Consider the following 24301-nt stretch of genomic DNA (forward strand, 5'->3'; position numbering starts at 1 on the left):
ATGCAAGCCACGCGTCCGCCCAAATTACTTACTGCCTCATTTTGTGATTAATTAAACATGCAGATTAAAGTTGCAAAGGAATTTAGATTAATAGGAGTGTTAGGTCTCATAGGTCTAGTAGGAATCATAGCATTAGGAGAGGAAAGACGAAAGGGTACATTTTTTCTCTTCCTTAATCTTTAAACAGTGTAAAAACTGAAAAGACACTGGACATGGATACACATTTTTAACACAAAATGACAGCTTTAAAGTAACATATCTCTCTCTGAAAGCTTGGCCTTCATTTCAATTGCATTTCAATGCAAATATAAAATGACTGGCATATGTCGTAAAATTAAAAAAAAAAAAAATCTTTCAAATAGTTGGTTACTATTTATTTAGTTTTAAGATTTAGTTCCTGACTAACCTTAAATAGCTGTACTTCAAATGTCTATTATTATTATTAAAAAAAAAAAAAAAAGTCAATTAAGTTTTCAATACAGGAAAAATAAAATGTTGGCTCTGACTTAAGCGTTCACCCTCACCCACCCATATTCACACACTCGCACTGGTCTAAATGCTGACACAATGCCAACTCGATGTACAGTACAAGGCTTACACTGTTACCCTCAGTGCTGGAGCGGGGCCAGAGCATAGGTCTGATGTTTACTGTTCTAACTCAAGTGGTCCTTTCACCTTCATTCAGCTTAACAATCAGCGCTTCATTCCCTAAATAGAGACCTGACCCTGTGACATATCAATGTTAATATCTGTGTTCACAGGACCTAGAGCGGGACAGGCCGAAGCTGTTCTGTAGTGGCGACACAGAGCATGTAAACTCATCCCCAAAGGTAGGACTACCACCCGTGGCACTCCAGAAACCGCTGCGGAAAATCTACTGTCACAAAAACTGATGTTTTAAACATCTCAAACACCTACTCTTGCTCAGAGACAACAACATGCCCACCGAGCAGAGGTTAATCAACGAGAAAAAGAAAAAAGATATCATATTTACACAAGCACAATTTTCCAATAATAACGCAACGCATTATCTTCCTCCATTTCAGGCTGACGGAAATATTCAGACTCTCCCTTGCAGAGTTACAAGCTGGGCAGACAAAACCTGTAATCACTTTCGGCCCCTTTCTTATTTCTCTATTCACTGATCTGCCTCTCCTTCCTCTGACAGCCATTCAGCGCAGACTTAACACGCCATCGACACGCACTACAACCACAGCTTAAATAAAAAGCGCCTGCCCCGGTGTAATAGAGCGTATTGATCTGAGCCGAAGACGCTGTTTGAATTGAAATCACAGGGATAAAGCTTCTGCATTAGCGTGCGGCCTTGAACTTTGAGCTGGAATATGCCATTCTCAGTGGCCTAATTATGCAGGGCCAACAGTGGGGCTTTCTGCACACTAATATAACTCTGTCCTGCACCTCATATCGAAGTGACATTTGAAAAAAGATTAATATGAACTTAACTTTCAGGAAGCTTGTTTGCTCAACATTACCAAGAGCAACACTTTGCCAGATATGATCTTTATTACTATGCTGGAAAGAGAAAACTCCCATTTAAGACATATTGTGGCAGAAAACTGCAGCCGTATATTGACTGTTTACTAAGACCCTGTCTGTGTTTCTTTAAAAGGGGCTCTTTCTTCATTGCTGTGAATGCTCTTATTGAGGGCGACTGGCAGCCTGAAAGTACCAATAACATAGTTGGTATTAGCATAGAGAATAGATTCACTCTATATGCACCGATGGAAGTGTGTGTTTGAGCGGAAAGTGGAGGTAGGTGCTAACAAGCAAACTGGTTTTCGAATGACTACTTTCCACCTTTTTAAAGTAACAAAAAAGGCTACAATCTACATTTAATTGTTAACATGTAGCCTTTTATATAAGTCACTTGTGCTGTTTTTCAAGCAAACGTAGTTCTAGGAAAGTGACGCAGAACAGAACACACTCATCATTGTAATCATTTGTGTAAGGCTACCATTTCCTGTGTTAATGAAGCATGTACTGTGGTTTCATGAGTTTCAAATCAAATCAGACAGATGTAAAGGGTTAAGACAGCAGAAACCATAGGAAAAAAAAATGGAATGTTAATGGAACAGTGATACACAAGTAATGTTGGACAAGATACATAAAACAAAATACTATTTGTACTTACATAAACAGAAAGACTTTATCCCCAGCTCCCAAAGATCACTGGTGTGTTGATTTTGAATTCATGAAAATTACCTACAACAGAGCAAAAAGAAAATGTGTTTAAGTTTGCACAGCTTGCTTTAAATGTGTATAAATAAGGGTTGGGCAAAATTCAGAATTGGATTCCTTTCAATTCATAAATTAGAATATCAACTGGCCACACCAAACACAAGTGGAATTTGAACTGGAATGCTAGGAATATACTGAATTGAAATTTAAACCAATAAAAGGTAATTCATTCTGGGTCATTAAAGGGATATTTCACCCAAAAATGAAAATTTGATGTTTATCTGCTTACCCCCAGTGCATCCAAGATGTAGGTGACTTTGTTTCTTCAGTAGTCAGCCAAATAATGGGAGTCAATGGGAATTTGGATTTGTCTGTGCAAGGTTTTTTGACTCTTATTGATCAAGTTCCCATTCACTCCCATTATTTGACTGACAGACGGCAGCGGTTGGAGTTAAAAATCATCATTTGTGTTCTACTGAAGAAACAAAGTCACCTACATCTTGGATGCGCTGGGGGTAAGCAGATAAACATCAAATTTTCATTTTTGGGTGAACTATCCCTTTAAGAGTTCTTCCACCCTAATTCTCAAAACTTTAAAATTTGATTAAAGTACACAACATTTTCTCAACCATTTCATTATTGCATTCAAATTTGAAATGCAACCTTGTTTACTGAGGCAATTGAAATTCAATTCAAATTCAGGAACTGAATACATACACCACCGTTCATTTTCTTTGTGGGTTCTGTAAGATTTGAAAATATTTTTGAAAAAAAGTCTCTTATTTTGACCAAGGCTGAATTTATTTGATAAAATACAGTAATATACAGTAATATGTAATATTTTATTATATATATATTTTTTTTTTTTCTGTGATGGCAAAGCTGAATTTTCAGCAGCACTACTCCAGTCTTCAGTGCCAAATGATCCTTCAGAAATCATTCTAACAATGCAGATTTTTTGCTTAAGAGATTTGTGCTATATTCAAGTATTCATTTCTATAAAAGAGTAACAACGAAGCAGAAGAACAGAAAATTGTGAGAGAGGATGTCAGACGAGTGAAGTAAAGTGAGGGTGCAGGCAGGCGGTCAGAGTCCCAGCAGATGAAGTTAAACAGTCGTTGCGCCTCCAGCTACTCAGCTCTCTCCCTGAGGGACTCAATCCTAGACAATGTTTAGAGTCCACTTCTCTAATACCTCATTAATCTGTCCCTGCACTGTTTGATTCAACTAATAAATGGCTTTCATACAAAGTACTTGTTTTCTCTAATTCCTCTCTCTGCAGAGCACTAATGATTTATTTAGTTACACGCTCTGCTAGTTCTAGCAGGTCTTCTGAGGTCCTCCAGCAATGCCGGCACAACCAAGGAAACACAAACAAACAGACGGTGCGCCCAAACCACCAACAACACCCAGTTTCAACATTATCCGACCATATGTGTAGTGTTACATTTCCCTTTTACGTGACAGAAGAAAGAGAGAGAGAGAGAAATTGTACTGCACAAACCTCACGGATGTTCATTTCACCACATTATTCTGTTTTTCTCAACAAGCAGGAATCTCATTACCAGCTGATTTATACAATTAGCCTGCCTCAGCATCACCAATTAAACAAGGACACAGGGGTTTGAGGTCACAACTAATTTATCCGCCTGCAATTTGCGCCATATCTGCTAGAACCGAAATCTGCCCTCCCGTACGAGCGCTGAAGAACTAAGTCAAAAGCACAGACTAAGTAAATGGCTGTGTGGGAGGGTGGGTTAATAGAATAAACTGAGAGATCTTTGGTCTCCAATGGATCTGAATGTGGCAACCTTGAGGCTGAAAGTGACAATGGGAGAAAAGAGGCAGGAGGTCTGACCCTTGTGTGAATGGAAAGCTGTTGTCATCTTAATAGCACCTCTGAGCTGACGTTCTCAAAGGACCATGCCACAGGCCTGACTGCCTCCCAGTTCACACCGCACACACTGTGTGTATCTGTGTGCATGCGCTCATGCGTCTCTCACAGAGTTAGTGCCAGCTCTCATTTCGTGCCACACACACTTGACAGCGGTGGTAATTCCATAAATGCTTTTCTCTTTGTGAGCGATACAACATCTGACTAATTCCTGTTGTGCTTTAATAAACACAGGGCTGTTTTAATTGCAGGGGCCGAAAAATAAAAAGGAATTTGAAATTATAATTTGATGCTAAGTGAGAAAAATGATGAAAGTAACAAGCTTGCGTAAAAAGAGAATGGCGCAGTTTTATATATCCATGCTTTTTTAAGCTAATCATTTGTTTGGATGAGGAAAAAAATAAATAAAAAAAAACTTTTGAATTGTAAATAAGATGACAATGACATTAGAAATAAATAAACCAATGCAATAAGCCCTGACCTGACATATATAAATGACTGTAGCAGGCCACTGTAGTGTTAAGCAGAGCTGGATTAAATAGGACTTTCTAATTGGGCGATCATGAATTCATTAAATAGAGTTCCAATCAGCACCAGCCTGTTTTTATTAGTCATCCAACAGTTTTATTACCGATTCATTGTGTCCGCAATTACCACTGCGGCTTTCTCACATGTTGAGCTCTGTTTTCATTCTCTTCCTGACAATGTCTGCAGTGATGAAGTAGCTGTGGTTGTACAAATGGGAGCTGAAATAAAGAGAGATGAAGAAAGGAAGAACTGTTCGAGTAGCCGAGCGCCTTGGCAAATTACTAGACGAAAAGCTAAAGCCCATTAAACCCCAAGAGGACAGACTAGGGGGCACCCAAAAATTAATGATAGGGTTTCCTCTGAAATAACCTTTACGCCACACTGCATCAGATGAGGAATTGACCAGTTTAAATGAAAACAGGTTTTATTTTTAAATGTGCTGAATATTTCATAGGGGTTAAGTAGGGTGCTTAAAGCTCACGTTGGTGAGGCTAATCCATCGACCATGACAGTGACTCCAGCTAGCCCCTCCAACAAACACACTACCACAAACTGACTCCAAGAACACAAGCCAATGGATACACACACACATGAGTAACGGATTCTCTAACTATTCTCCTACATTCAATCATTTTCAAGCTCATAGCCAGAATCAAACAAAAGTGGGGATGTCGCTTTTTCCTTTAGCTGGTAATAAACTGTACATTCTTTACATTTCACTCAAGAAGAAGAATTCAGAATCAAAAGAAAAGTCCTTTGAGAAATCCAATGAGCCTTCAAATCCCAAGCATGTGTTCATCTACAGTAGGTTCAGCTGATTAAATCAATCCTCTACATAACAGCCCTGTGTCTTTGACCATCATATGACGATTGGGAATCAGTGACTAACCTCACATTAGCAGCCATGCTCTTGCAGAGCATATGCAGGCAGCTTGTTTTAAATATACTTGCAAAAGTGGGAGAAATACAGTAGCGTGCTTTACATAATACGCTGTAAATATTTACCGATAAGAGAGCTTTAAGAGGCTGAACTGTAAGGCAAAGTGGTTCAGATGGGTCAAATATAGATGAAATCCTTCATCTTTCTGACCATGGACATGCTGCACTCTACTTAGGAGGGAACATTTTCATTTGCATCAACTTTGCCTTAGCTTTCTTCTGATCCAGCAACCTGCAAAAAATAAAATCACTTTAAATGTCCTATTTCCCCCAGTCCAGAACATGTTAAGAGGGGATTTAGGGGAAGTAGTTATTGGGACAAAAGAGGCAATATCCCCCATCAGCAGGACGGTCTCTTACTTGGTGGAGGACAGGTTATCTCTGTACTAACAGCAGGGCCACTGACAGGGTCTGGAGGATGGGAGAAGAGGTGGGGGTGGCTGAAAATAAGGCAGAACTGAGCCGAAAGACGGGCCACTCACACCCAGCAGTGGGCGGAAGAGCAGAAGAGGTAAAGTGGTGTTTTTGTCAGATCCAATATTCCTTCTGACAAAAATCTACTAGTGTGCACACAGCCGACATTTCTGCGCGTGTAAAGCACGATACCAGAACAGCCGTAAGGGTTGTGCGCCATTTACGACTGAATTGATAATGCCTTGATAATTTCAATTCCTGAATTAATTTCGATTCCTGAATTTTAATGGAATAGCATTTTGAATTTAAAAAGTAGTAAAATTAAGAGGAATTGAAATTCAAATAAATTCATTTAACTTGACAGTTAAAAATTTTAATTTTAAAGAAACATTTAAAAGCTTTGAAGTTTTAAGGTTTATAGAGATGAATGCTAGAGAGAGAGAAAAATAGATGTGAAATGCCACCTATAAAAATATGTGTATAAGACTTAATACATATTTAATATTTTTAATTTAATAAATGCTAAATTAACTTCCCAAAACACATTACCTGTGTTGAAATTATTTGAATTGTAATGCAGTCTGGTAACTGCTCTTCAAGTCAATTCAAATTCCGATTCAAGTTCCTGTGGTGTGCGGCCAATTTCATTTCAAACTTGCACATTCAAAGGGAAAAAAAATTCAATCTGAATTGTCTCCAAAGAGCAATAAAGACCCAATAAGAGAGATTCATGTCAGAAAGAGCAGTGGATTCAAAAAGACCAACTTTCTTTCACTGGAATAAAATAAGAGACATCCCATTACACTGATCTTCCTCTTTGAATGTGCACACACTTAGTTTAAGAGGGCCTGCTTACAGCCGAGGGTGTTTATAAAGCGTATTTCACGTCTCCCATCGTGGATGGGGGAGGTTTTGCTGTTTTTAAATCAAACATCTCCTCTCCTTGGACTTGCAGACAGCACCACGACCAAGCCAGACTTTCATGTCTGACAGTGGAGATACATTTCATGTGATTTACTCTACTGTGAAATAACAACAACGAAAGTCCGTATTAGGGGAAGAAAGGGTTGACCGGCGACCACGGGCCTCAAATCCATCCTGAGAGGAATTTGACTCCCAGCTGGTAAAATACAGTCTCGCCGGTTCTCTGTGAAACACACACACTTCAGTAAATGACTAGAATGCAATTGCAGCAAAAGCGAGAAAGCAGGTCCTTGTCTTTTTTATCATCGATTTGACGTCAGTCGATGGAGTTTATTCCCTAGCCATGACACAAAGCACTTTCCCACTTTACCCCCCCCTCCTATTTATCTGTACCTACTATTGAGTTGGGTTATGGAAACAAGCCTGCTTCCCTCTCTTTCTTTCCCAGGTAATGTGTTTATTCTCCTGGTCTCATCTTCTAGTTTACGGGGCTGCCGGCCGTTCTCTCTCTCTCACGCTCTCTTATCGCCCGTGCTCTCACGGGGCATTTTAGCTGCTGAAATCCTGTTCACCACATACCGGTTTTAGAATCTGTGAAATGAGTGCCGAAGAAGCGTGGCCACAATGTCTGCCTGTGTTGCCAATGGCCTCGAAAATGGGTCCGGGAGCTTTTTGTCCAGGGAATGCATAAATGGAAGTTTTTAACACCTCAAAGAAAGGCTGTGCCTTTGTGTGGCCAGACGAGAGAGAGCCCTGGCTCTCCTGAGGAGGCAGACATGCTGAGTGCTACAGGACAAAGAACCCAGAGCCTGAAGCAGCAGGAGCACACATACACACACACCTGCCTTGCAAACACACACACACTTTTATGGTATAATACGCACACAATGAACATGAGCAACATATATGTGGATAAAGGCACCGGCATGCACGCACAGGTCAAGTATGTGGTATAACACAACAAATGATTTCTGAATGTTAGAACATTCATGACTTAAATGAATCATTTCAGAGAGGATACTGGTTTTCCTATAGATAAGAATTATAAAAAAGATTACGATATGTGAAAAGTCTCTATTAAAACATTTGATTAATATCTTTTGTATTATATATTTAATATTTATATTTAATTTAATATTTGATTAATATTGAATAAACTTATCTGTTTTATATTAAAGATTCTTTGTGTGTCATAAAACACTTTGATTATATCCAGACTATTCATTAGCAGAAATTTGCACAGTTTACCCAAATAAAACAGATATTCTACTGATCAAAATGACAAAATATTTGAAATTCTATTATACAAAATTATAATATTAAGGGGGAAAAATGACAATTGTGCAGCCAAAGCAAATATTAAGATAAATTACACAGATTCAGATCAAATCGTATTCATAAAACACACAGAGATGAAAGACATTATGTGACTGATAACTAAAGCCTGAAAACAAGTCAACAAATGTTAGCACATTGATTGATGTGCCTCCTTCCATTGGAAAAAATAATTCCCATACAGATTATCCCTTATTGCAATTCATTTGATCTTGTTTTTCAGACAAATATAAAAAGACAGGTCGTGCAGACAATCAGAGTGGATATGCTTCGGCTGCCTACAATAAGCATTTAAATGCAAATATGTCTGATGCACAAAGAACCTGCAACTTCTGTCAGTGGCAACATAATCAACCTGCAATTGTCTCCAGACTCCGAGTCATTTCCAGTGACAAGGTCTAAGCAGCAAGCATCTGTATTCAAATGACTGCGCTATTTAAGGCCGCAGTCTGTACAGGGATATTTTTCCAATGGTAAGCCGTGCTGAAAGTCAATCATATGGTGAATTACACCAGAATGGAATCAATCGATCCAGAAAAGATCAGGTTACAACCAGGCCCGGCGGTTGCACGCAAATTATTTGTCTTGTTCTTGTTCAGACGCAGGAGCGTGTGTTCGGCAAAGTCCCATTTTTCAAATATTACATTTGCAATTGAATTGAAATCTTCATGTTTCACATTTTCTATGAATGAACAGAGACAATTTAAATGAAGAGACGTGGTCAAGAACACAGAAGGAAAAAAAGGAGTTGTGTGCAGTATTCTCCATCAGAAGAATAGAAGAAACCTCAGTTAAGTATGCCAGGAGAGGCCTTGGTTCCCCAAGGATGGGTTTTGTGGTATGTAAAATCTGAAAAATATTTCAGGTCTCGATATGAATGATGGAATAACAAAAAAGAGGTTACGACTCATCGGTACTTGCATTCTTCATGCACAAGTTCACTTTTAATTCTTTTACCAGCAAGCAGGGAGGAGCATATTGTGCTCTAGGGTTTTGACTAGTGGCTTCATGAAAATCCAGAAACATTCTGCCATGTTTTTCTCAGGCAGAGCAAAGGTAAGAGCAAAAATAAAGAAAAAAAAATATTTGTTCTTGCAAATTACGTCTTAAAGTTCAAGAGCATCTTCAAATTCCTGCTCTGATTGTGTTTGATACAGTTCAATTGGAGGATTTGTGCTATTAAGATGATTAAATAATTCATAATGCTTTTCATTTGTGCATCTATTCTCTCTAAAACTCTTTTTAAAAGTCTTACAGCAAGAATGTCAACATAGATGTAAATCTTAACCATTGAGAAAATCATTTTCTCTTTTATTTCACTGTTAACCACATTTCAAAAATCACCTCCAAATCCACAATCAATCAGCATATGCAAACAAATCCATTAATAGGAGTGAGAAAAAAAAAAAAGGTTGGCTTGAGAATTATTCTTCGTTCTTAATTTTCTAGAGAGGAAAATGATTTAAACGATGGACACAAATCTCAACTGACATAACTGGGAGTAACTCACTTCGCTCTCTCCCCTATATACTACAGCTTCTCAGACTGTACTAGAAAGAGAGCTTCTCTCTTCTCCGTGGTTCCCTTCTTCCCCCCTCAGAGAAAACAAATGTAGTGTTTGAGTCACTGATCGGTGGTGTAATTGAGTTTAACACTCCTTTTCTGCAGGAAAAAAAAGAGTCTTTGATATGAGGAGGTCAAATTACCTCTCCAGTCAGGCAATAAATAAGTCAAACAAGGTAAGGGCTCCTGCCAGCATATTTTAGTGCAGAATTCAATTAGTGAAAAACAAGAGATGCGTGGTTCTTCAGTTAGCTATTAGATGCACGTCCTTTCCCATGATGCTCTCATTTTGCACGAGGCAATCAGGCTGGAGTACATCGCTGATGGAGGACGGCTTTAAAGAAATCCACTCCGTCCTAGTGATCGTGGGGGGTTTGGCAAAATTACAGGTCACATGACCAGTGCAGGCAAGTCGGAGGGTGAGATTATTGTTGCTCTTTCTATGCCCTCTCGCAACAAGCCTGAGAGCTATAATAATGTTGATATATATTTTTTTTTATATATTGCCACGATCTAAATAACAGAGCTTAAACTTCATTATTCACTCAAAATTCAATTTATGTCACAAAACGTATGCATGACCTTAAGGATAATAAGTCCTGTATGACCTTTGTTCTCCTGAGGAAGTAAAAAAAAGATTTTGTTTTATACAGTACATTCAATTTCCTTGTATCGACCAAAAAAGAGAAAACAGTTGTTTTCTGAAGAAAGTCATACAATTTTGGAATGACTTGAGAGTGAGTACATCACAGGATTTTCTTTTTTTGAGTGAACTATACCTTTTAATATACACTCTATGTTTCCACATAGTGACTATGAGGTTTACAAATGGACAGGCATAATGTGTGGCATAATTTTCCATTATGAAGCCCATATACTATATGGAACAGTTTCCATTGATTTCTGCACGGGAGTGGTGTGACGCACGTCATGCGTGTACTTGAGAGCGCTTGGACAATGTATAGAATAAGAAAGCGAGTTGGGACGTGCACAAAAAGCACATACACGGACCCACACTGCAACACACCCAACTGGCTACAATGTCGCCTTTGTGACATAATGCTCCTCGCACAGTGGATTTTTGGAAAATAATCCAACTTTTCCTATCCTACGCATCCAGCAATAACAACTGACATCACAGGTCCAACCATATGCCCTGTGGTGCTCGTGAACGTTTTACATTTTCTCAGCACGTAGGAGGTAAAAGAAACACTGTAAAATGGTTATTATATTCCAATCATGCCCAAGGAACCTATTACAGCATGGCACAGGCCACATGAAATTCGAGGAACGTTGAGGAACCACGAGGAACCCCAACGCTCAAAACTACACAACAGACATTTGGGGGAAAAAATAAAAACAGAGGGCAAAAAAAGGAAAACTGAGAAGAAAATAAAGACGGGAAAACTACCACCACGAAGCATGAGTATTTGTGTTTCTTATGAGAAACAGTCTTTCCCTGCAAGGTCCGTGAATGTGTGTCAAATGCCGAGACTCTTGCGAGATGAGAAGCTCCCCTGGTCTCGACACACACACGTTCTACAGTTCTAGTGGCCGATGATGGCAACATGAGGTTAACATTACCACTGCTGAAAGCGCGACAGGTGGGTCACATGAAAGGTCTCTAATTTTCTCTCACCAACGGGACACATGGTTCATATTATTCTCTAGAAAAGCTGACAACGCTCCAATGAAAATATCAGGAGGCTTCCACCACCACTACTGTTCGCCACACACTATTTTCAAATGTATCTTAGATTATGTAGCAATGTAAATTTTCCCTTCCTACTGGGCTTCGAAGGGTAAATTTGGAGGGAACCCGAAACGTAAATAAATAAATGTGGTAATTTGAGGAGGCATGTGGGAAGGTGTTTAAGTGCTTGCTACGATATGAATACAACACGACACAAGCTAAACACACCTTCCGCTCCAGCTTTCTCAAGAATCGCGTTCAGGGTAGACTTGGTTAGTGCTCTCTCATAACACACACAAGACGAAGAACTCAAAAAAAAGTGTAGATGAATAGAACATTAAAAAATTAGCCTTCACCTGAAACATCTGCACATCACTGTTGATTACATGCTGAAAGAATCCCATCTGTATAAAATATGGTAAAGTCGATGCTGCGCTGCTTCTATTTTGTGTGGCTCACAACAGAGCTGAGGCTCAAGTACACAACAACACAGGCGGGAATTTTTTGAAGTGAGGTGAAAATACGACTCTTTTCTGAAGTCTATGAAAAGGCTGCAAGATAAGCAGCATTTAGCCATAAATTCAGAGTCGGCACTAAGCTTTTTTATGTATAGCTCGCCGAGCGCAAAACCATGCCCTGCAGAAATCAAAAGCGGTAATAGTCAGGTTAGCCACTGTCATTCTAAGAGGGAAGTCGGTTGTGAAATTGTAAAATTGTGAGGCTCTCGCTGTCTATTTCACAGCCTACATTTTATGAACGCTCTCTGAAATTATTTATAAAATAGCGCCTATCACATGGCAGTCAGTGTTAGAGGCTCACAAAGGTGAGGGGAGAAAAGGCTCAAGCAATCCTAATCTGCCTGCTGAAGACGGCCGCTAATAATACGCTCCTTTATCTCCTTTGCTTAAACAGTGCATACCTTGAAGTTCACAAAAACGTGTGATACTCATCGAGCTCTCCAAGCGCAACAGAGTGGAGAGAGTGAGTGAGAAAGAGCGAGAGCAAGCAAGAGAGAGAGGACATTTTCCCCTTCACATTCCTCACAGATTCAAGACCAATTTGATCTGAAACTCCTCTGCATTAAGCCCGCATGCCAGGCTGATAGAATACGAAAACAACAGTCAAACGCCGTTCATCCCACCCATGTTTTCCCCCGATTATAATTGGCAGCTATCGTATAGTGGCCATTCAGAACTAAATAAGACTGCAAATTATAGAGAAGAAAGTCAATCTTGATATATTCTCAATGAACAGGTTAACCCTCTGCAAGAATTATTAAATGAATAAAAAGTTCAAACCAACATGTTAAGAAAATGTGCAAAAAATGTACCTTTATGGGTACTGCCCCAGGGGCAAGCTGTTGTAGCCCTAAAGATATATATATATATATATATAAAACTTGTCATAAATAAGAGTCCTAATGTTCTTTTAACTTCAAAATAACTATATAAAAATATCATATACTTTCTCTCTATATAAAAAAAAAATATATAGAATTAATGTTGTCATCAATTTAATAAAAAACACAATGACATAAACAGTCCTAAACACTATATAAATGAAAAGATACTTAAAAAAATCATGACAGGACCTTATGAGGGTGTGTCAAATATCCTGTTTTGAACTTAGAGTTTCTCCAAAAAGTTCTTCTATGTCCACGTCTCAAAAACAATCACTCAAAGTGGTCTGGAACACAGTTTAAATGATTAAAAAATGGCTTCTAAATATCTACTGTAGACAATGCCATACATCAGAGGGTTAAGAGAGAGAGCGAGAAGCTGAACATTAATGGGCCGATATCTGTATGCACATTTTCTGCCCAATAGCTAGAGCTGAAAGGGCCCAGATGAAATCTGTGTGGTGCAGATGATATCATAGCATTGTGGTTGCACAGCAGTCTGGCAGACACATACCTCACTCTAGAGAGAGAGAAGAAAAAACAAAACTCTAAATAATATTTCTCCTTGCCTTTCCCATTTGAATATTCATCCCGTTTCCACGTCCCCAGAAACTCTTCTAATCAGAGTCACTTCCCCTTTAATCACTGGGGCTGTAATTATGATTTGATAAAGCATTTTAACGTACTCTTCAGTGTCACTCACATATCTATGCTTGGAATACCGTATTAAGAGCTGTCAGCCCTTAAGGGGAGCACTTCCCAAACAGTGCTGATCCAAATATGGCAAACACGCCCATCGGCTCTAATTGAAATTATTGCAGGTTTGAACATGCTAACGCTACTGCTAATGTTTCCCCTGAAAGCAAGCAAGTCTAGCAGACTCAGCTAAGATTCCTGTACTTCCCTCTGATGTGCAGTAATTGTTTAACCCTGAGTGGAAGTGGCTGAGTGCCTTTTTTCGTCGTACGCCAAAAACAAAAAAAGAGAAACAGGCCTGTGTAGCACTTTCCTATTCTGCTTTTCACTTTCTAATTCCATCCAACACAAGGCTTGAAGGAAAAGCCTCTCTGGTTCCATGTTCATCTTGGAAGAGCGAGCGTTCGAAGATGATCGTTGACCACAAGTTGATAATGATGACGATTTAATTAGAAGCCTCTCTCTGGTCTGGAGTCAGACCAAACTCCTCCACCCTGCAGATGGAATAAATTTAGCAACAGTGAAGAAGAGTAGGGCCATCTTTTGCTCCTTTCTTCCACCACTCCCTCCCCCTTCATAACTTCTCTTTCTTGTCATCGAAGTACCACCTCCAATCAGAGACAGAAAACATTCCTCCCCTCTGACACCGCACCGCAAGTCATTCATGCGCCATCATCACTCAAGCTTGCATCCCCTAAGTGCGCACGCACCTCAACGCTCCCCAATTACCAACATGTGGCACTCTGAAATATTAATACAATGCTTAAATAATGTTAAAGTAACATTCTATTAGTAGAAGCTGCTAAAAATGGTCCAGGAGGAGAGAAGTGCTTTCAAGGTAACAGCAGGAGCAGCTCCCGGCTCCAGTACCAAATGGAACAAGGCAAAAAGGGCCTGGCTCTGAGACGACCAGTGTTGTGGAGAAAATGTCTTATTTGCATCCTGGCAGGTCTCGGGGGGTTAGTTTAGCCCTGTGTCATAGTTTCAGTTTCTTTCCTGCTAGAGAAACAGTGTGTGTTATGAGTGAGCTCTTTTCAGCTGCAGGCCCATGACGGAGCGCCGCAGGATGACATGCCCGCCGGTGGAAAAAGGCTGGTGGGGCTGTAAGCCTGCCAGGATCTTCTCTTATTCCAGCTTCTCTCTCTTTTTCTGGAGTTTGTATGTTCCTTAACGCTGACCTACGATGAGTGATTCAGAGTGATTGTTTGAGTGCCAGTGTGGGTATGCTGATAGATGTCAAAGAGGCTCCAAAGAAATGCATGGGAGGCAAACCGCAAGATTTTCTCCATTATTTCAACAGATTTCTGCCATCCTATTCAAAAAAAAGAGATCACCACATTACAGTGCTGTTGTCACCACGACTGCTCATAAGAAAAATTAGGACTTAAATTATGTTCGTAGACCTTCCTAAGGATTTAACATGACAAACTAATGAAAAAGAGGGTGATTTTTTTAATTCAATTTCAATTTGTTTTCCACTCCTCTGCAAGAAAACATTCACTTTTTCCAGCCTGGTGTTTTCACTATGGTGTGGTTAATATATCCTGGCAAAGCCATAAAGAGAGAACGGAAAAGGAAAGACTTCACTTTGAATACACTGCAGGACTAAACTGCAGTCACACTAAGTTTCAACGTATACGAAATTACCACAACACCCTAAAACTAGCAGCTTTTAAGTGTGTCCGTATTTTAAGTCAGAGTTCACCAAACTCAAAGCAGAAGATGAAATGTCTTCTCTTGCATATGAATGGATGTGAATAAAGTGTGAAATCTATAGTGGGACTGAATTCGTACTACTTTAAGGTTTTGCCATTTAAGTTTAAAGTCCCCCTGTGGTGAAAATCAAGTTTTTAACGTTGTTCATGTGTCTATCTGGTGTTTTTAACATGCTTTAATACAAACCATGTGCAAATTCACAAGTCAACACCATTGTTGAGTATTTTCTCTTTAAAACTTCAGTAAACCAAAGACAGTCTCAAACTCGCGGTTTGAAATCAATGGTGTTTCTGACATCATAAACTACCTTGTCCAACGTTGTAAAAAGCGATACCATTGTGCAGCATTTACCTCAGTAAGCTGACCGAGTGGATCTCGTCTGAGCTTGTGCGGGGGGCTATTTATCATATTCATAGATCCAGGTATATTAAATGAGGCAAGGGTGTAGAGTTACATTCAAGCTATTTTAAGGCATTAAGATTTGTTTTCACAGGAAAGTACCACAGGCAAAAAGGTAAATTGTCTATAGTCAATAGTGTAGCAATGTATGAAGCACAGATCCAACAGAAGGCACTTTCAAACCGAGAAGTGATTTGAATCTGTTTGACCAACTTGAACTCAAAACTCTGTGTGGGGAAATCTTTCACCCTCAAGTGAAATTCCTGATCGCATGGATTGGATTTAGTGTGAACTGGATTTCGCACAAGAAAATTCACCAAACAACGGTAAATGTTACCGTACCTTTAGAGCTTCTATGTCCACTATCTTTAAGCCAGTAGTACCGTGACCCCAGGAATGATGAATGATCTCTTCCGAAACCCTCCTCGCTCCATACAGTTCTGAACAGAGCGACCCAACTCCACAGCCGCAGCTCTGAATTAAGACTAACATCATTAACTGCTGAATCTCTTCACATAGAGACCATTTAGACAAGCCGCTCGCTAAACTCTGAAGGCAAGAATGGCAGATCACGCTAACACACACACACACATTCTCATCACATCAGCCGTCACCACTTGACCCATCATCAAAAGCTGTTCATGGACACATCCATAACGATAGTCAAGTGCTTTCTCTCAATCTGTCTGTTTGCTGCTGCACTACATCTTATTACACTGACAGTCAGGTAGCAGAGCCTTTCACTTCTTCAGAAAGAAAGAAAAGAGAGAGGGAGATAAGTGATTGTGAGGGAGAGAGAGAGAAAACACTTGTGGTTTGGTCTGCTGAAGCCATTTTCTTGTGAGGCACATGTACACCGACGGCAGAAAGCCTTTAAAACTGCAAGCGAGTGCACATAATCACGGAATAGGAAACAAAAGAGGCTGGTTTCAGAAATACTTCAGTTGAACTACTGTCAGACACACAGCCACAGCATTCCTCCCTTCTCCTTACCAGCCTCTTTTGTCACTTAAATTTGCTTTAGGCATTTTGCATCCCGAGTTTCCACACAAACCGTATGCGCACACACAAACTGTGGGTAATGTGATTTAGCGTCAAATCCTGATTTTTCCATACAATTTTCTTCAGCATTTCTTCATTCTACAAGATTCTCATTATCACAAAAAACTGAGTCTAAATTATTACAATACCATTTAAGGAGTCAGCAATAGGCTTTCTTTCACAAAACAGAAAAGTCCCAGGGAATTCAAAGGCCCTTTTGTCTTAAGATGAACTCAACTTCAGGGTGGATATTTCTTTGACACAGTTCTAAACAAAAATAATTCTCTATGTTATGAGGTTCAAATCATGCCTTCTATCCTGACCTTGAATGAACAACTGATTGTACAAAGTATGTAAAAAAAAAATGTATATCAAAACATTTTAAATATTATACTATGGAATATTACACTAATGCCAAAATGTGTACCATCATGTACTAACACTGTGGTTTGTGATCCATCACATAAGAGCATCGCATATTGACCTGCTTAATCACATGTGTACTAGGAGAGTTAGGTAGAGGGCAATCTCCCAGCTTGATCTTACTGGCTCACATCTGATCTAATAGCAAAGCATTTAGAGTGGACAGAGTCTTCTTCTCAGATCCCTTTGTAATGGAAAGCGTAGCATCTTAGGTTAATGATCAATTATTCGCTACCACGAAAGGCCAGGATTATCACAAATCTCATACTAAAAAAAGTGCCTAGCTCCCAACATCGCATGGCCTGATTCCCTTAATCTGTGTTTGACAATGATTTTGCTAACACAGCACACTTTAACCATAAGATGATGTAATATGAAATTCACATTCTGAAAGTTATAAACACTAGAATAAAAAGTGTTAGAGGAAATTATAAAAATGTAATACTTATTATACCAAGTGGATTCTGAGATACTAAACTCATTACACATCATTCCTACCCCAATAAGCATGATGAATTCATAAAGGTCTTCTTATTAATAATAAAACATGAAGAAGAAGCATTTGCAAAATCATAGTACTTTCTAGTTAAATTCCTGATGCCTATATAACTACACTTTTTTTTCAGATTCTACAATAGTGAATTCCTTTCAAAAATGGCGAAACAAATTTTAATTCAGCAATATTTGCTATTTTTATTTATTACATTATATATTAATAATAACCTCTTAGAAATAGAGGATGAAAGAGGTGAAGTGAAAAATCCAAAGAAAATCGCGAACAGCGAAGGACTAGTCCTAAACACAGAGTCCATATCAAAAGATTTATTTTCATTATTTATTCATGCACCAATTAAAGGTTAAACACGTGCCAAAGCCTGTGTGTCAGAAAGCAGCTGTAGTGAGCGAGAGGGAGAAAGAGAGAGAGAGAGGCCACAACAAGAAGGTTAAGGAAAAAGCAAACTAACTTTGTCTTGAAATGGTTTTGGCCAGGAGACAAGCTCTCCGCAAAAGAGCACGGACTGGCATAAACATTTGTACAAAATTATAAGTGCATTTGGAGACGCATGCAGGAGTCAACCGCCTGCACACGGTTCCCCGCGCTCACTCTCTCCCAGCAAACCCTCCACCCCAGAGCGCGTGTGTGTATACAGGCTCCAAACCACTGCATTTTAATTACTGCCAGCAAGCACAGCAAACCCCTTTGAAATGGAAATGGACTCAGAATCTTCCTCTGCACCGCAGAAATTTTCTTCGGATTTGAAAAAAACAATATGCTACACCAGAGCCTAGACCTGATAATGCTGATTATAACCACCAATAAAACCAGTGTCAACAACCTCACGGTCCCAGAGATCCCTAGCATTAAATCTACATATTCATGTGTGCTTATAAAAGAGCTTTAAGAGAGAGAACGATATATTCAATAATACAGAAGGAATATTTGTCCTGCAACTCATTTTAAAGAATTGCAGGCATTATGTGTCATGCAACACCAAGTTCGAGACATTTTGATTCGAGCAATAGTTTGTACTGATGGAATATATTAAAAAAGCAGCTCTATTATTGTGCTAGTACATCCTGTTATCAGGCAAATGCTGTGAGAAGATGAGGAAAAGAAAGCATTTAGTAATATTTCAGAGTGAAAAGCCTCTATCTCTCCGGTTCATTGTGCAGCATCAGGCCGTAGGTGAACATGGGTTTTCAGCAGAGGGCAAAAAAGCGTGCCCTTCATTTACAAAGAGTGTCCAAGACATCAAAGACGTCTTCAATTTTTTATCCTTGTGTGACTGCAACATCTAGACCTGAGATTGCAAAAAGGCAAAAAACAAAACGTTGTAGGAAAAAAAAGGCCTTTTCAGCATAGACTGTCGATGAAAGACACAGCCATCTTTATTGGCATTTCACAAGGCCTCTTAAGCTATAGCTTTGCTATCTTTTTTTTCAGAAGCAAGACTGCAATTTGGGCGTGTTGTTAAGCCACAGATAAGTATAGGTTGGATAATTTGTACTTGCGCAGGAGGAAAGAAATACTTAAGTCCTAATGTTAAAGGTCTTCACAAGATTACAAATCTATTTATTTACTATCTGTCATTTGATTGTTACAGCTTTGATTTCATTTCGGCACGTCCAGGGTCAGTATTCCTCCCTATGTAAATCATTAAATCATAGAAGATACTGGAAGCCCTGAGGATCTCGAGCAGCTGTCAGCGTGCCATCTTCCTTGATGACAATGGATCTATCATTCTGCAGGAATGCAGTGGACGGCTGTGAGAAAAGCCTCAAATGTCAGCATGTGTATGAACATGAGCAGTTGCAAAAAGAACTTCACGCTTTATGTACATTCATTCAAGATCTGAATATCATCCACAAGAAAACAACACCTTCCTAGTGTCATCCTTATTTCGCTAATTAGTAGACAAACTTACTATAATTTAAAAGTGCAGCAAAGCTTCAATAACACATTCCAGAAACTTGAGAGATTCTGCCACAAAAGGGGAAAAAAAAAAGCCTTCTAATAAACATGTTGCCATCGGTTTTGATCATTGTTGAAATATTCCACAGCAAATTAGCTAACACTTATAAAGACAGATGTCACAACATGTGCTGCCACATTTCCTCCTCATGCATTCCTCCCCTACGGCTGGCGTGCTGCTTACCTTTACCAGGCCTGCTGTTGTTTACCTCCAGTGTTGTTTATCATTAGGATTCTGCTGGCACTGTTCTAACCCCTCCAATACATGACAGAGCCAGACGACACTTACACCTGAGCATCTCCCACGACCGCAACCTCAAGCTCTTTTCCACTAAATAATATGCTACTTTACACTGGGTTATGCATGACTACATAACAATTTTTTTTTTTTTTTTTTTTTTTTAAACAAGGGTTAAAACAAGAGTTTCATAAATTATTAGATTAAATATAATTTTGAAAGAACTGGTTCGGATAAGAACGTGATTGTTAATATATAAAATGCTTAAGCTCAAAAATAAATTGCTACACTCACTTCATCCTTTACTTTATCTTTAAGATATACCTCCACTTAAGACGTATAAACATCATTTAAACATTAAAGACATACTACTTTACTAAAGTAGAAAAACGCCAAGCAAAAATGTAAATAATAAAACAGAGGCAATAAAAAAATAAATAAATGCCAAAGCTGTGTAAAACCACTGATTAAAACTCAAAATTACTGGTAGAGAAATCTGAGACGATATTTCACAAGTACTAAAACATATGGCAGACAACCTCTTGAAACAACAGACTGTGGCACATGAAAGGGAATTATTCAAAGTTCATTTACTGCCCAGATTTCTGAACTGATAATGCATTTGGCTGATGCCAGCTATGCAATTAATGTTCCCAAAGAAGTAATCTTAACTCCCTTTATAACAAAGAACTTACTCAATTATAGCAAAACAACTGAACTTATTATATCCTGCAAGAGCAGAAAAGTGATTCTCTCATTTTAAAATAATTAATATAATATATGGAATACTGAGAGGTCTGACTTCTATTATGCATCTTAAAATTTAGGAGAACCCACAAAACATATTTCTGTACACACACAAAAAAGAACAAAAAAAAAAACAAAAAAAACGTGCATTTAAAGATTAAATTAAATGCATTTTGATGGCATGAAATTACAATCACTCAGTCACTGGATAAGGTATCATACTGACACTCCGCTAGTGTTTTAACAACGATTTAGAGCCTCGTCATTTAATCCATTACGATGTGATGCCTCAATTAAAAAAAATGCAAAACTATCATCACTGCATATAATCTCTATATAAAAATAAATAAATAATCCGTATGAACTGTAAGAATGATTAGAGTATAAAAGAAAAGAAAAAAAAAAAACTTCACACGCTACATGTGTTAAAATACAGATTCCAGCTGTCAAGTCTCTGAACATTAGATCTATTCAAAGACAAGCGAGGTATGGCAGAATAGAATACGGTCCAAATCTCTGAACTTACTGGCACCATAAGCGTTCGTCTGCGATCTGTCAGTATCTGCTCGCTGGATCCAGTTAGGAAATGCTCTTTACTTGCTCAAAACCACAAGTTCTTTCCCAAATCCACGGGCAGAAAGTCCTGAAAACAACAACAACAACAGAGATCGTCATAACCTCAAACGCTTTAATCTCAGCGAAAATGAAAGTGTATTTGTCTGTGATATCGTTTTGAAACTGCGCATTAACCTTCATTCATACTTCATTTCTGTCCATAAAAGAAAGCATTTGGAAAATCCAGGAAACGTATGAAAAAATGAGCTTGAATGAAAACTGCGTTTAAACTTCAAACAGCGAGCCGTGAAGTAAAAAAAAAAAACAAAAACGGATGCGTAGATTTGTGAAGTGTGTTAACACTAATAAAAGAGAAGGGGGGTTATAATTTCATATTTAATATTGCATTGGCAAATAACACATTGAATAGATTTTTAAATTTCGATGAATTAATAAAGGTGACCATGGTTTGTCTTTAGAATAAGATAAATGTAAGGGATAGCCAACAGAGACCCTTTCTCAAAGGCAGTGAATAAATCTATCTCTATTGAGTGCAGCATTTCCCTGTATAGCAATCAGGACAATGTGCTGAACTGGCAGTCTAATTATAAATGTTCCATTGGGCTCCAGTGCCATCTTACCTTATGAGGGAACAGCTAACAGCAACTGCTCAAAACAAAATGCCATTACGGGCTCAACTTCACCCCAACAGAGGGACAAGCCAAGGGGATTGTTTTTCAAACAGCCCCTCTCACTTAAGACAAGAATGTATTATTAGACACCCGGTTATTCTTACAGACTGGACACAATTTCAGGAGAGAAAAACTAGCAAAGTTAAGCTGTGTTTAATTAAGGTGTCAGGTTGCGTCCCTGCGCGAGAACAAGCTTTTGTGTTTCTGCTCTGAGGTTTAGAAAAGAAAAAAAGGAGGAGAGTGTTTCGCTTTCTTAAAAAGTGTTTAACAATAAGTAATTTAGGCGTTTTAATTTTTGTAATATTTTAAATGTCCCGTTTGACGTGTCTGAGGGGCTTCAAAAACCTTTACATTCCGTCATACGTCGGCGTGCTGTGTTATGTTCCTTATGAAAATATTATCGTATCTCGTGCAGCAGTCGAAAAGGGCTTATCTGTGCCTATGAGGGTCTACTTTTGGGAAACACCCATGAGATGATGGGCTATCTGTGTCCTACAGACTGAGTTCACACACATTGCGCTTCATTTGTCCTCTCAATACCTCATTGCACTGTTTCTGGAAATCTCAAAAGCATCACGGACAGCACAAAACTTAAAACAGAGACAGAATCAGAATAAACACTAATGCAAAGTGTAAATCGCATATAACGAAAACTAAACGCTAACATTATTTTACTGGATTTATTTTGAATAGGCCTAGAAATTCACTGTGAATGTAATTTTTAACAACTATTTGATTTTGTTGTTTAAAGTTTTTTTTTTTACACTTAGGCTATCGGTTTGATGTTCTAAAATAAAAAATGATAAATACGTAAAGAAAATGCATTCATTATTTTTTTTTAATAAGCGCCGTAATTGCTCAGAGATTAAATATCACACATTCTGATAATTAGGAAAGTAACAATTCCCGGAATTCACTTACTTTCAGTCTGAATGCAGTGTGTTTCAGAGCACCTTTTTTTCAAGCTGGGAGATTAAAAGCAGTCTGCTTGTCCAAGTTGCTTATTGTCTCTAAATGGATCCGCTTTGGATGAGGACTTCATTTTAATTTATGGCTTATGCATTCTTCAAAGGTCAATATGCCTGACCTCGAGCGAAAGTTAGAAACAATTCCCATGCTCGCTTAGAGAAAACATTTTTTTTCTCTCTCTCTCTTTAAACTACCTGCTTAGCTATCTCTCACAGGCTGGAAATGTGAGCGATCTTAAAAATACAAAGCATATCCAGTTTTTAATAGAGAGAAAGTTATAACGACATCGAATCGGATACTTGCCAGTAGCCTACTGTACTACCTAGCAGCGCTTCTCCCGTTATTATCAATGAATAGTACCGCTCTGTGGACACAAGTGAAATTACCTCCTGTGCAGGGAACTTATACGCCGTCCGGATGACAACTACATGCTATCTATTACTCAGAAATACAACTAATTAAATAGCACTTCACCTGGAGTAATTATCCTACGTGCATTTTTTAGAAATCAAACCTGCGCATCAGTATTTCCCTTCGCGCGTGCGTTTGTGAGGGAGCGACACTACAATAGTTCAACAGCGGACAATGAAGTACAAACAAAACATAATTGCTGGGAGTAAATACAAGAACCGCGCGGATAATGTGTGTTTAACTTTTTTTTTTCTGGTAGTCGTCAAGATTTTTGCAGTTTTTAGTTAAGAAAGAAGCTCTTAATCGCTCCTCGTCAAATCGGTCTACGGAGTATCACGCGCCACTCTCCGTTGAAAATTACCGTTAAGACAAACATCAATCCTGAACAAGAAAACCCTTTCAAATAGTTTAGACACTTACTGTAAAGCTTCTGTAACGAAAATGTGAATATATCACTACGGTAGCTGAGGTGTTACGACGCCAAAAGACAGTAAACACAGCATGACGAAAAGACACGAAATCACGGACGACAGGTTACCAATGATAAAAGTTTACCTTGATGTGAACAGGGTACCAAAACAAGCGCTCGTCTTCGCCGTATCCCGTTATTGGTTTTAAAAGAGGTTAAAAATAATGAACACTGGTGTGTAGTAGCAAAGAAAGAAGAAAAAACTGAACTGTGTCGCTTCCACTGACCGTAGAGGGAATCCCGCTTTGGCTGTATGAAGTTGAACTGTCAAAACTGCTGAGAGCAGTTCTAAGTATATTTATCGCGTTTTCCTCTCTACTCTAAAACACAAGCGACAGAAGACGATGGTTACTGCTGTCAATCTTGGCAATCAATGCAAGCGGCCATGTCGCAAGTATTCAAAGCATTTCCCGTCGTGCAACATCAGAAAGTGAGTGGCCAGGGCATTGATCTGAGGAAAGAGGCAGGGCTCCCCCTCCCAGACAACACATGAGAGAGAGAGAGAGAGAGAGAGAGAGAGAGAGAGAGAGAGAGTCTTAACGGGGTGGGGTAGAATAGTGTAGATTGTCAGGGGGGAAAGTAAG

General features: G+C 38.9%; 1 protein-coding gene across 18 annotated transcripts in view; it reads right to left on the bottom strand.

Moving 5' to 3' along the window:
- sox6 (SRY-box transcription factor 6) overlaps nt 1-24095 on the bottom strand; it is a 161543-nt gene extending 137448 nt beyond the window's left edge. For 10 of the 18 annotated variants that reach the window (XM_067399626.1, XM_067399624.1, XM_067399620.1 and 7 more), the window contains exons 1-3: nt 23804-24095; nt 21148-21264; nt 2153-2223 (exon numbers count right to left, since the gene is read on the bottom strand). The gene's annotated coding sequence lies outside the window, so the exon portion shown is untranslated. Of the gene's footprint in view, nt 1-2152; nt 2224-4724; nt 4840-5626; nt 5793-5920; nt 6023-19820; nt 19940-21147; nt 21265-21817; nt 21858-22789; nt 23756-23803 lie in introns of those variants that run through there. The other 8 variants (XM_067399627.1, XM_067399615.1, XM_067399621.1 and 5 more) reach the window with 7 other exon arrangements.
- Nucleotides 24096-24301: the final 206 nt, after the last annotated feature.

This window comes from Chanodichthys erythropterus, chromosome 11 (assembly GCF_024489055.1).
Source record: "Chanodichthys erythropterus isolate Z2021 chromosome 11, ASM2448905v1, whole genome shotgun sequence".
NCBI lineage: Eukaryota > Metazoa > Chordata > Actinopteri > Cypriniformes > Xenocyprididae > Chanodichthys > Chanodichthys erythropterus.